General features: G+C 44.5%; 1 protein-coding gene across 1 annotated transcript in view; it reads left to right on the top strand.

The window, feature by feature from the left end:
• The window catches only part of Pik3ap1 (phosphoinositide-3-kinase adaptor protein 1), a 114,433-nt gene that overhangs the window by 30,419 nt on the left and 70,182 nt on the right, over window positions 1–13,832 (top strand). The gene's annotated exons all lie outside the window — the stretch shown is intronic.

Below are 13,832 nucleotides of genomic sequence, written 5' to 3'. Positions count from 1 at the left end.
TTCAGTCATCTGTAAAATGCAACAATGATCACTTCCCAGGATTGGAGAAATGAAGCTGAGATGTTCGCTACCCCTAGACATACCTGCTCCCGCCAGGATCCTGCCTGTTGTGCCTCACCATCCATCTGTGAGGCCCTGTCCTCCACCTTCCATTCTCATAGCTACTGGTTTTGTTGTAGACCCCAGTCATTTTTTATCATAGAAATATTTTTTGATTTTATGGTAATCTTTGAATTTCTTAAGTCTTAGAAATTTTTTTTAATTATAAAGGTAATATATACTTGTTACCAAAAAAAAAAAAAAACCCAAAAAACAAAAACCCAATTTTCTAACAGAAGTCTATAGAAGAAAAAGTGAAAATATTCATTAGCTTATCTTAATCCTCATTCTCCTCCGTGGAGAGAACTATCATGAACAGTTTGGTGTGTATCTTCCCATTCTTAGGAATTTATAAAACACACACCAGCACAGATGTTTTTCATTATCACTAGAATCATTGTGAATATATTATTCTGCAACTTCTAAAAAACTGATGGACCTCTTCTCTGAATTTATAACATGCACACTTGCAGAATCGTTTTAGTGGATGATTGCATGCATTTTCTTTTGGAGCAAGCTGCTTCTTTCCTAGTTCGTGGATGACTGTCTTCTAAATGGTCTTCTTATTTCTATCTCATACCTTTCCAGCTTTTACCAGGTTGCAGGATGAGTTTCCTAAAACCCAAACAGGGAGCCACTGATATAGGGTAAAGTCCAGGTTCCTATTGTGACAGTTCAAAGCCCAGTATCATCTAGCCCCTGAGATGCCTGCAATTTTATTAGAGTATTTCTTAGATTATTTTTTGTTGTTGTTAGTAGCAGAGACATTTTTGTCCAGAACAAAACCATACATCACCAGCATATATACAGGCAGATGTAGAACTCCTTCCTGGAGGGTATTGTGCATCTTCGGTGGCCTCTGGATCCCAGCCTTCTCAAGGTCCTACTTTGTTCTTCCCTATCCCTTCAAAATTCCATTCCTGTCCTGCTCATGAGACTGTGACCCAATAATTTTTTTTTTTTGTACCATGGATTGAACCCAGGGGTGCTTAACCACTGAAACACATCCCCAGCCCCTTTTATTTTTTTATTTTGAAGTAGGGTCTTGCTAAGTTGCATAGGGTCTTGCTAAGTTTCATAGGGCCTTGCTAACTTGCTAAGGCTGGCTTTGAACCTGCAATCCTCCTGCCTCTGCCTCTTAGGCTGCAGGGATTACAGGCATGTGCCATTGCACCAGGCTCCCCAATTCTTAAAAACAAACAAACAATAAACAAACCCAGAAGTTTTTGTTAGTCTTTTTTTTTTTTTTCATGGAGGAAATTAGTTTCATGTCTATTAACTTTTTGGTGATGTGTCCTGAAGCATTACTCTCAGGTTCTAGTGTCTTCTCTGCCATCTGGAGACTGGGGGGACCAGTTTTGGAGAGCTCTCTCTGATCACTCTTCTGAACAAGGGCATTCTTCCCTTGTTGATCTTTTCTCTTTACATTGTTTAAATCTCTGTGACCCAAAAGACTGTGAAGTCCTTGAAGATAGAAGCAAGAAGACCAGTTTGAGGACAATTGCCCATGAATAAGATAAAAAGCAAACTGCAAAACAAAATCTATCCTTCTGGGTCTTACCAGTATCTAGCTCCACGCTTGACACATGCAAATGCCCAGTGATCTTTTCTTCCCTGGAATGCATGTGAGGTGTGGCAGTTCCTTCTGTGATTTTTACTGTAGGAGACATGAGGCCAACTGTTTGCTGCCAGCCCAGCTATGGAGGTGGTACAGGGGCCAGCCAGGAGCTATGGACAGATGCAGATAGTCACCATCCTTTCTTGCTGAACCACACCTGGCTGTCTCTTCTATGAGCTGCGTGACCCTGAACAAGGCCTCGTATGGGAGAGATTTAGGGGTGCTGTCTCTTTGCTTGGCTCTTTTCAGTGATAGGTTTGTGCATCTTGAATTTAGTGACCATTGGAATGATCACCATATGAGGGTCATTTTAGATATGACCTTGTCATCTAAGACACTCTGCGGGGGGAAAAAGGATGTAAACAACTCACAAGCTGAATTTTGTGGCTTTTGTGGATATATTTGTATTTTTTAAAAGTAGAAAGTCTACAGCCCTAACATACTCAAAATGATATTCTTTGCTTCTTTTGACCACAAAAGCCACAAGTCTGCATCATTGCCAGGAGGCTGTGATGGGGAGATTATGATCTTCCTATTGATCTTTTTTTTTTTTCTTTTTTTGGTGTTGGGGATGGAACCCAGGGCCTTGTGCATGCCAGGCAAATGCTCTACCACTGAGCTATGTACCCAACCCCCTATTTATCTTTTTTAAAAGCAAGCAATAGCCAGGCATGGTGGTACACACCTGTGGTCCCAGCAACCCAGGAAGCTGGGGCAGGAGGATGGCAAGTTCAAGGTCAACCTAAGCAACTTAGTGAGATTCTATCTCAAAATATTAAAAAAAAAAAAAAAAGACTGGGATGTATTTCAGAGGTAAGTGCTTGCCTGGTGTGTGCGACGCCCTAGGTTCAATCCCCAGATCACAAACAAAAACAAAAAGCTGAACTTTTGTGTTGGTTTAATGTGTGTGTTGGTCAGGCTCCTCAACTCTTGCAAAAGGATTACCTTATCCATAGCTTGTCTTCTTCACTGGCAACATGAGATACCTGAGTGTTACCCCAGATGCCCTCATCTCTGATTTTTCCCACTTGATCCATTTTTTTTTAATCCTTCTTGGTGCATTTTTTCCAATATGGATTGTGTCTGATGGGCTCTTGTTTTTTTTTTTTTTCACAGCAATTTGGAAAGTATTTGTTCTATCTTGAATTCTGCCTACTGCGCCTCATAGTTTTTCTTAAGATTGTCCTTAAGACATAATTTCATTGATCTTTGAATGCACTGGGATTTTCTTTCTGATTATTTGTGTACATGCTCCCTGGTAGCTCAGTGGCTTTTATTTCCCCCTGCCCAGACTGTCTTGTACAGTGAGGCACATTGTAAAATGCAGGCTCCCTGATCCCCGATCAGCATCTTTTTTCACTGAGCTGGGAATAAATGCATTTTGCATTGTGATATGGACATGAGGTTTTAGGGGCCAGGGAGAGAATATGGTATGCATACTGATGGATATTGGATATGAGGTGTCCCCCAGAAGCTCCTGTGATCGCAGGAATATTCAGAGGTAAAATGATGATATTATGAAAGCTGTAACCTATTCAGCCCATCCTAGTTTGAATGGACTGATAGACGGTAACTGTAGGCAGGTGGGGCATGCTGGAGAAGGTGGGTCACTGGGGGCATCCCTGGGAGGTTGCATCTTCAGCTTGGCCCTTCCAGCCCCCTTCTGCTTCCTGACCCCACCATGAACTGAGCAGTTTCCTCCACTGGGCCCTTCCCGCATGATGTGCTGCCTCCAGAGCAGATTCTGCCATCTGTGGGCTGAGTCCTCTGAAATCCTGAGCCCGCAATAAATTTTTCCTCCTCTAAGTTATGTTGGGTACTTTGATACAATGCAAAAAGCTGACTAAAATGTGATATCTGAGCGGAGACCAGTTTCCTATTCTGACATACACTAAATATGTGAGATTTTTCACTTTGCCTACTGGAAGTTATTGGGAAATAACCTTTTTTTTTTTTTTGCTTACATTGTCCAACTAGCTATGTCAGTGGTCTTGAATAGAAAAAAAATAAGGAGAAGCTGTATGAACTGTCTAGCTTTGACTTTCATAATGCTTAACTTACGAGCATTTGGAGGATCTTTATTTGCCTCTGGCGTGGAAATCAGTCATTTCTCTTAAGTGGCAGAGGAACACAAGGAACAAGTCAGGGTCTTTTTGGAAATCTCAAAATAAATATCCTCTGGTGAGGTCTAAGTCTTAACAATAAAAGTGGTAATTATTTGCCATTAGTCTTGTTCTGGTATCCAGACTGGGGTCATTAAAATGAGTGGCACAGCCACCCACATGACTGGTATTAGCTCCTGTATATAGACATAACCTTGAAGGATTGGAAGATGGGTTTAAATTTCCCTATGTTTTGTATAAAACATCCGACATACTATGAATTACGAAAGTGATGAGGTCTTGGATAAAACTTCACTTATTTTTATTAGATGCATCTCTCAGCATCTGGTAGCATCTAGTGCTTGGTATATACCTGATGAATAAATAAATGAATGGTTGGGATACAGTACATGATAGTTTGACTTATAAATAAACAAGATCAAATTACTTGGTTTATGGAAGACGATAATTTCGTTATCTCAATTTTCAGTGCATATTGGATTGCCCAACTTCTGGCACTGTGAGTAGTGAGAGGTGAGCTCTCCAGGAATGATGAGAGGTTGGGTACTTAACTATTTTGTCTGTGTGGTTAGTGTTGCCTGAGAACATTTTTTATTAGTAAAATTTCTGAAAGATATCTTTTCTGACTTTTTTCTAAGTTTAAAATATACATTTCCAAATCTGCAAGTACCCAAGGCCTCCCTTGTACTCACAGAATGATAAAAAACTAGAGATCTGGGGAGGGAGTGGTCTCTGGCTTACTCTCCATTACCTGTGTATTCTCTTGAGCCACATTAGCTATTGAATAGCTCCTCTTTAGCCAGCACGTGAATTCTAGAAATTTCAAGGGCTTTGCCCACTGCACATTGAATAGTCCAACTGAACCTTGATGTATTTTTATTTTTTAAAAAACAATAAAGATATCTTTTTGAAATTAGCAGAATTTTCTTCCCTAGCCTGGAGTCATTATCTTTGGGGCACCTATCAAGGGATGATTGACACACTTAGGAGCCAGGCCTTTTGATTTGGACAATTCTTAGTGGCAGGCCAAATCCTTGAAACTTCAGCAATGTATGGACACCAGTTGAAGCAATAAGTGATTGGTGCTGAGTGTGTAGAAACCACTTTCCATGTCTGTTTTTGGAACCTTGTTACAGTCTGTTTAAATGTAGTTTCTTCCCAAATAGGTTTGTAATGGTTATTTTCTGAATAGCTTGGATTGCAACTGAAGAGAAATGCAGCTCTTTAAAAAAAAAAAAAGATTCTATTAGAGGGGAAAAAGTTGTATCTAATTCTGTGTGATGGTTGCTATGGTGATGATTGAATGTAAATTTCAGTTTATGTAAAACCCTGCTAAGACTTTGATTGGCAACCAAGGCGAGGCTTGGTGTCAGTTGGGCAAAATGGCAAGAAAAAGCACCTATTAATGGGGCAAAAAAAGAAGCGGGGGGGTCATACAGCTCCATCCCCATTTGGGTATCATGTCTGCACAGTCTGATCCCGTCATGGGAAGACAGTGCAAAGCAGAGAAGGGAATGAAAAAAAGCGGCTCCTCTTCTCCCTTGACAGTTTCTTCCTTGAGGAAATTGGAGAAGGGACTTTCAGAGACAAGGCAGTTCTCGCAAAGGTGATGTCCCACGTGCCGAGACCCATTTTTTCGGTAGGCATTTGGTTTGTGGGTAAAGAAGATTCAAGCATGGGATGTAGGAGCAGTGGCGAGTGGTCTTTGCAGACCCTCCAGCCCTTGAGTACCTGCTCTTGCTGCAAGAAGACGGAAGCCAGCGGGTGGGCCAGTAGCATCCTCACCTCACAGCTTCAGGCTCTAGAATGAAAAATCCATGCAGAGAATAGACTTCTAAGGTTAAGCAGTTTAATCTAAGGAGGAACGGTTAAGGATCAAGAATAACTTATCTAATTATGGAAGTTGTTTGTCTCACTCTTACTCTTTAGCCCCATTGACTTAATTCTTCAGTATTTATATGTTGCTCTATAGTACATCCTTGTGTGCGTGCGTGTGTGTGTGTGTGTGCACATCCATATCTGTATAGTATATGAAAAGAACATATATAGAACATATAAGTATATTCATGAGTGTGTATTTTTTAAAGATGGTAAAAGGGAGAAAAATAGACATTGCTTTCCATTAACCACATCTATAACAACTGGAGTCTTTAAGTCCCTGGGAAAAAAGACTGCCCACCTGGCTAAGCATAGACCAGGATAATGAAGAGAGACATAACCGATCTATGATATGGGTACTCAGGATAACTTTCAGAGTCCCCAAAATGCAGTGCCACTGCCTGTGTCCCAAGGAAAATTGGAAGCTATGGGTTTGCCTTCTGATAACCTGCTGGCTCTCTTCCTTTAACCTCTGCCATTCGGGCTCATCTCCTGCAAGAGTCCCCAACTGAACACCTTCCTGTCCAGCACCACCCACTGGGATTGTGAAACACCTCTTTTTGTTCACCTAAAACAAAAGTTGGTCCAGTTTCCAGAATGATCTTTCTCGTCAGCATTCTCCCAAACCAGTCAAAATCTTCTTTCCACCGAGAATGATTTCAGTATAGCTTTAGGTCATCAGATTGTTCAGCCGTCCTAGAAGTGATATCCAGAGGAAAGCCAGAAGCTCTGGTCTTACACTTTGTGTCCAGTCTTTCTCTGTCTTTGAAGGCAAACACAGAAGTCAGACGTCACGTTTGTTATGGTCTGAATTGTCCCCTTCACGTGCATATGCTGAAGTCACACAACACTCAACGTATGACTGTGTTTGGGGACAGCATTCTATTCTGGGTGCCCCCAGGAAACTGACCAACTCTAGAATACATCAGAGAAGACAACGAGGAAGGAGGGAAACGTTGTCTGAACTATTTTATGAAGAGGGGTATGGCTGTGTTCTGAGTTGCAGGGTGACTCTGTTCAGGTGGAAGTCCTGGGTGGGAGAAATGGAGCCATCAGGGTGGAAGTTCCAGCATCCTTTCCACCCTGGCACCCCCTGCCCCCCAGGACTATTGCTGTGCAGGTGACCTAGGCTGGCGTAGTCAGGGTGGAGGGACAGTTTCCTATTCCATGCTTGTGGGAGTATTTTTCTCTTTTTCCTCTGGACCTCGTTGTGTGAAGCAAGCCTGCAGGTGCCACAGACATCTGGCTGCCCGCCTGAGAACGAAGCTCATGCTGGAGAAGAGGAAAGGGAAAAATAGAAGGAACCTGGGGCCTTGGTGATGGTTCAGGAGAACCCTTACCACCCCAAGCCCTAGTTTAGAATAGGGAATGCCAGACTCTATTCTAGGAGGTGAACTTCTTCAATGTGTAAGATATCTTGAGTGGGTTTTCCTTTACTTGCTGAAGAACCACTTTAACGGATTGGAATCTTAAGGGTTGGAATGAACTTTCAGAGACTGCAAAATGCCCATTGGTAGGGTAGACCCTTTTCTCAAAGGGCACCCTTGAAACTGTCATATTCAAATAGACGTTGGCCATGATTTTTAAAAATCCTTTATTGAGTGTGATTTTGCTCTAAGTGATTCTCTCCAGCCTGATCATCGAAGATGAAAAATAATTCTCACTAAGGTGTGAATGACGGCGAGGCTGAACGTCTCTGCAGAGCATTTGCATTAGCCTCAGCATGATCATTCAGACGAAGCTTTTATTAGTAGAATGTGGAGGTGGGGGAGGTTTTTGTGCCTGAGAACTTTCCAGGTGCTCCATGCCTACTGTGTATGAGTAGGCCACTCTGCTCTTCCTGTTCAGGGGTCTGTGTCTGGTGCTCCTACTTGTGGAAGGTTTCTGAACCCTGACCAAAGAGGAAATAAACTGTAATGTGACTTCTGGGTTGACAATACATGACGCAAAAAGGACTGCAGTATCATAGGGAGGTAAAGTGGAAAAGACCAAGGTCCTGGGGCCAGTGGGCACAGAGGCTGAAGGGAGTGGCAGACAGGTGGACAAAGGTCACACGAATTCCAGGGGAAGCAGTGTTTTTTTTTTTTTTTTTAATTAAACCTAGAGTTCATGTTCCCTTTGACATATCTCTTTCCAGATCCTATCTTATAAAAGTAATATATTTCACTTTAAAATATAAATTCTAATATCAGCTATGCTTTTAAATGCTGCAGACTTTCTCCTCATTCATTATGTTGGCAGGACCTTTGGAAATATCTCCCCTCTGAGATGAGAACCATAGGGGGTAGATGTTTCTGATCCTGATTCCGGCACTGATCAGGTTCCTGATGGTTCTTATGATTATGATAAAACAACGGTAGAAACTATACTTTGTCCTCATGCCTGTGACCCCGAACAGGAACACGTGTTCTCTCACTTCATATCTTGAACTACACACAACCCAGCTGGGCTCCGGGGAGAGACGTTTGCAGAAGGTCAAAGGGCTGCATTTTTGTGCTCAGTGAGAACATAGTCTGCAAGGCTGATGGACTCCCAGAGCATCGGCTGGACAGGGCCTCAGATCAAATTGATTTGTTCACCTTAGAGGAGGACAAGGGCTCTGCCAGGGGAAGTGACTCACCAAGGCCAAGTGGTTAATGGTGGTTAGTGCAGAACTGACCTTGTGGTAAGAGTGTGAGAAGCCCAGGTTTTGCTTTGGGGTATCATTTCTTAAAGAATTTGCATTTACAAAGAAACTAAGCATGGTTGGTTTTTCCATTATATGAGAGAGAGAAATGCAAACAGGAGACAAAGAAAGGTGTTGTGACCAGCCCAACTACTAAGTTTATAAATATTGCTCTGTCATGGGTGCGGGAGGTGGCTTAGCCAGTGTTTCTCCCTGAGGCTGCTATTCTGTCTTGCAGACACTAGGCACATCAGGTGCCAGGTTAGCCCAGCACTTCCCTGGTTCTGGCTTGGAGGACCAGAGGAGAAAAGAAGCCGCGTCCAGAGCTGAACCATGCTAGGGTTGCAGGCCATGCAGCAGGCGGTCAGCCTGTTCTGCTGCTCTAGGGAGTGGCCTCTTCTTTCCTCACATGGGAAGACCTGGCTGGGCCTGGTTGGGAGGGCTCAACTAGTCCTTCATGTTGTGCCCTCTGCTGCCTAACCTCAGGCTGAGATAAGGAGGATCCAGCTCCATCACCCAAACTTAAAACTCCCTGGAAAAGTCTTTGTGAAATGGAGGTCATTATTCTGGAAGGTGCAGTTGGGTCAGCTTTGTTAAGCTGTTAATCATTAAACAAAATCAATGTCTTTTTTAAGTTTAATTTGGCTACTTTTGGTTAGAAAAACTGAAGGTCGTTCCTCTAAAGATAAAACCCAGGAAGTTTCAGTGTGTGTTTTTGGTGACACTCTGGGAAATGGGGACTGGAAAAAAAGCAGTGGTAGAAGAGGCAAGTGCAGTGTGGGGGCTCTTTCCTGGTCAGATCTTGGTCATTACTGTCACCAAGGCACAAGGGGAAGCAAGGTTGGCAGAGGCCTGAGCCAGTTCATCTGGGGCCATGAGACCTCTAAGGACTTCAGGCCCTCGCCAACCCAACAAGGGGATACCGTGTGACTCCAGTAAACTGCAGGGGCCAGAGCCAGCAGTATTCAGGTGGTGAAAGCTGGCCATGTTTAAAACAAACCATAACAACAAGCCAATTGAGGTTGAAAGAGATCAAGGTAAGCAAGGAGTCCCCAAACAGGTACTTATGACATACACAGCAGGACAGAGCCTTGTCTTGCAAGCCCCAGGAATGATCCTGTCTGGTGGGAAGGTTTCCTAACCATGTTTTCTTTTAAAGACAGAAAGTGGTTTCAAAGCCGGCAGGGGACAGACTGGGGACATTGCACATGAACCACAAGCAAGCAAAAGAGAGGAGATTGTAACTATAGGTAGATTCTGGCACAGTACAACCCATCCTGGTGGCCCTTCCAGGAAACAGCCGAACTGGGAAAGTCCCTCTGACCTTTCATTTGTAGACAAACTGGTTTGGTTGTTTGAATTGCCAAACCTATGGTTTTAGGCTATGTACCATGTCCCTGTGGTGGCCTCATAAAGCTCCAAAACAAGTGCGCAACAATGGGGCTCTTCTTGGGTCCTAATGGTTAATAGAAGTACTTCATTAATAATAATGATCAGAGAAATAGCAGCTGCCTCTTATTGAGCACTTACTACTGGCAGCCGCAGTGCTCAATGTTAGTAATTCCAAGAGGTAGGAATTAGAGTCTCCATCATATAAATAAGGAAAATGAGGCTCCAAGAGGGTGAGTGACTTGTTCAAAGTAACCAGCTGGTAAGAGGCAGAGTGAATCCTGATTGTTTAGATCCCAAAGCCATGCTCTTAGGTACTGCCATGTATATGGCAGACATGAGAATGTGTCTCCGAGGCCTCCGGCTGCCAGGAGTGGAACTGCCCCGGGACCCACTGCCTCACTCCACATCCTTTCTGGAGTTTGAGAAAGCGGCCCTTGCTTCTCATGGGCTGCTCCAGCAGGCCCTCTCCTGAAACACTCAGGACTCCAATGGCCAGAGCCAGTTTGATGATTTCCTGGTCGATTTGCAGAACTTTCCTTAGCCTGCTCTGTGGTCTAGGACACTTCCCCTCAGCCCTCCTTCCCCATCTTGTTCTTTTGGGCTCAGATGGCCTCCAGGTTCTCCCAGCTTCTCTCCCCATTTTCTATTCCAGGTACTTTGCATAATTAATTCTCATAGGCTTAAATCTCATTTCAGCCTTTGTTCCAAGTCTTCTGGAACCATGGGGTACCAGGTGAATTTTCCGGGCAGCGTGGTTTGGCCTGTAGCACAAACTGGGAGTTATAAAGTCTCCTAATTCTCTTCCAATTCCATGCTAAAAGCCTCCATGCACAAGGCCGTGGAGTGGTCCTCCCCAAGATGGAGGCAGTGTTTTCCCTGCTAGTAATTTAGGTGGTTGGTCTTATCTCATCCATGGATTCATCCATTCATGCAAGAAGTGTTTATTGGTTTCTCGCTATATTGCAGGCTCTGGGGATACAAAGATGAATGAACATCAGGGAATCTGCTCTCCAAGAAACCGCAGTCTAGTAGAAGAACAATTTGGCCAACAGATAAACAACATTAATTGCTTTAACTTTGTCTAGAGCTTTTCAATTTTTAGAGGGATTCTGCATGTTTATCATTTAATCCCGATAAGCCTGTGCAGCAGGCCAGGCGGGTATAAATATTCTCATTTTAAAGGAGAGGAAATTGATGCTTGGGAAGTTCACAATTATCCAGGAAATGGCAGAAATGGAATTGAATCCAGTTTTCTGTGGCTTGGATGAATCTCTCAGTAACTTCATTTATGATGCTAGGAAATATTACAGAAGGTGTTCAGATCCTTGGCCTCGGTAGCCCAGGTTTTATCATCAGACCAGTCAGCAATGCCTGGGTTAAGAGAGTTTTAATTTTGAGCTTAATCATTGAAACAGAAGTACCATTTTGTCACTTCATGTTTCCTTAAGTCCCTCACCAAGGAGTATCATGCCACATCCGACTTGACCAGGCCTGGAAGCCAACACAGCGTTTTTCTGGAGAGGAGTGAAAGAGAGTACTGCCCCGAAAGTGGAAAGTGAAACAGACCAGCCACTTTCCTGGTTTCGGCTGGTCAGGAGACTTAGGGTCAGTAGCGTGGGAGAAAGTAAACACCCTGGGAGCCATTTGGAGAAGTTGGAGGATTGGGTTGGAGAGCTACAGAACGAATGAGATTTTCTTCTGAATTTCCTACCTTGGTTTTATTATCACCGGATGCCTTCAAGCCTCCCAGTTCTTGGCTGGGTTGAAAAATAAACCATATTTACGTGGCCTGACCTCAAACAAAGCCCATTTGTCTGTCCTTACACCTGCAAATCCAGACATCATTGTCTGTTTGGATTAGAATTGATTCCTGAATCAGGAAACCGAGAAGAGCCTGTTAAAAAGACCAGTTATTAATGGCCTCATTACAAGCCTGCATTGTGCCATTCGAGGCAAATTTACATAGAGAGAGGAAGCACATTTATAAGTGTCGGAAACAGATGAAGAAAGAGGAAACCTTTCACGGGGGCCGTGGCACCTCCTGCTTTGTTAGCAACACTGGGGTTTCCTGAATAAGCAAACAGGGGCCTGCAAGCCTCCAGACCAGGTGCTCCATGGCTGGGCTTTCTCCCAGCACCGGACAGTGCCTCTTAAGGACTTTGATGAACTCCACCAGGGAAGCTTTCCTGGGCGCCTTTGGTTGCCTGGGGTTGGCCGAAGTAGCCCCAGAAATTCTGAGTCCAGGACAGAAGTGGCTCTGGTGTCCTGTTTGCCATGGTGGGGAAGCAGATCTCCCCTCAGCCCTTTCTAGGCTTCTCTCCCAGAATCTGTGGTTAGGAAGCAGCCCACCCAGCAGGATCGTGCCCCCAAAGGTGGGTCAGCTACCCCATCTGCTAACCAGGTCTGGGGTCAAGAACCCTGATTTCTAAATGCCTACCTACCACTCCACTAACAGTGGAGGAGCCAGGGCCAGTCAGTTCCCATTCCCCTGCCTCCCTGGTTCCACCTGGTAAATGGAGATAGTCGCCTTTGTCACATGAACCTAGGGATCCTGAAAGAAACAACAGAGAACTAATTAAGAAGTCCTGAAGCTCTGGGTAGAGAGAAACTCCAAAAAACCCTTTGCTCTTGGGTGACGGGGGAGCAACTTGATTACTACTCAGGAGGTTGGAGGGCTCTAGCCAAGCCCCAGCCGAGAGAGGGCAGGGAGAGCCACAGCAGACTTTATCCCCAGTGGACAAGGGGGAGCACACTCTACCGGTTGTCATGGCAGCCCCAGCTGCAGTGCTATTTTTGTTCAAGCTGAAGAGCAGGTAGGGTGGGTTGGGGAGGGGAAGGGAAGAGCTGTCATCCTCTGCTTCAAAACAAAACAAAACAAAAAACCCTAACACTGAACAGTTCATTTAGAGCGGCGAGGCTGGGTAAAGGTCATAGAGGCCTGATGAACTCTCACCTCCTGTCCAGCCCCCTTTATCCTGAAACTTAAGACCTTGAGGAGGGTCAGGTGAATTACCTGGTGAATGCAGAACAAAAGGTTCTTTGTTCATGTGAACTGGAAAAAAAACGTGGATGGATGGACTGCAGATTCTTGACCAACACCTGCCCGGTGCTGCGGGTCCACTATGTGTTGTAAAGCCAGAGCACCTCAGGAATCTGCAGCTGGCGCAGAACACCTGGATGGCAAGGCAGATTGGATGTGATAGGTGAGTCAGCCCCAGTGCCAAAAGCCAGCAGCACCCTGCCGGCCTCTGGAAGTCGGCACAGGACTGCAGGAGTGGCTCCCTTCTCTCTTCCTCCCCCTCCTTTCTCTTTGCTTCTGAGGAGGCAGAGTGGCTACCAGGAGTTTACTTAAAGTCTGAACTGGGAAGGTGTCCTAAGGATTCTGCCTTATGTTTTTTGGCATCCTGAAGATGTTGGGGATGATGAAGATAATGAGGACGATGGTTTATGTCACTGCATTAGAGTAAACTACTCTGATGCCACTAAATTATCACCTCCTCCCTTCCTCGACATTCATGCCAGTAAGTTATTTGGTGGGTCAGAGCCTGGCAATTTCACGGACTCTTTTCCCTTCAGTTTGATGACTGTATGTGGACTTTGGGGACATCAGGTGACTTGGCAGGCTGGGTGTACTTGTTACTCTGTTTTAGAGCTTGGTACGTGAAAGGGGTGAGTTGGACAGGAAATTCAATGCCCCTTAACCAAAGTGGGGTGAACAAGGGCGGAGGATGAACTGTGGGCGATGACTGAAATGGAAAAGAAGTCTTGCTGCTTGCCAGGAAGCCAGGGGAGGCAGGGGTGTTGAAACCCAAGGTCTGAACCCCACCATCGCAAGCTGCTCCCCTCCACCTGGTGTTACCTGCATCTATTTACAGTGTAGCAAAGGATCCTTCATTTGTGGACTGGGCCAGACTCGAAGTCTCCCTTTTTGCTTTCTAAGGACACAACAGTAGGCAGGACATGAATTTCTAAACCACTAGCCAATACAAACAAGACAAACACGGTGCAAACAGGAGAAATGTTTATGGTCTAATTAAGACTCATTTTCTAAGCATTT

Source organism: Urocitellus parryii, chromosome 5 (assembly GCF_045843805.1).
Source record: "Urocitellus parryii isolate mUroPar1 chromosome 5, mUroPar1.hap1, whole genome shotgun sequence".
Lineage (NCBI taxonomy): Eukaryota > Metazoa > Chordata > Mammalia > Rodentia > Sciuridae > Urocitellus > Urocitellus parryii.
The sequence above is the reverse complement of the archived record's forward strand: the minus strand, read 5'-3'. Positions and strand labels throughout refer to the sequence as shown.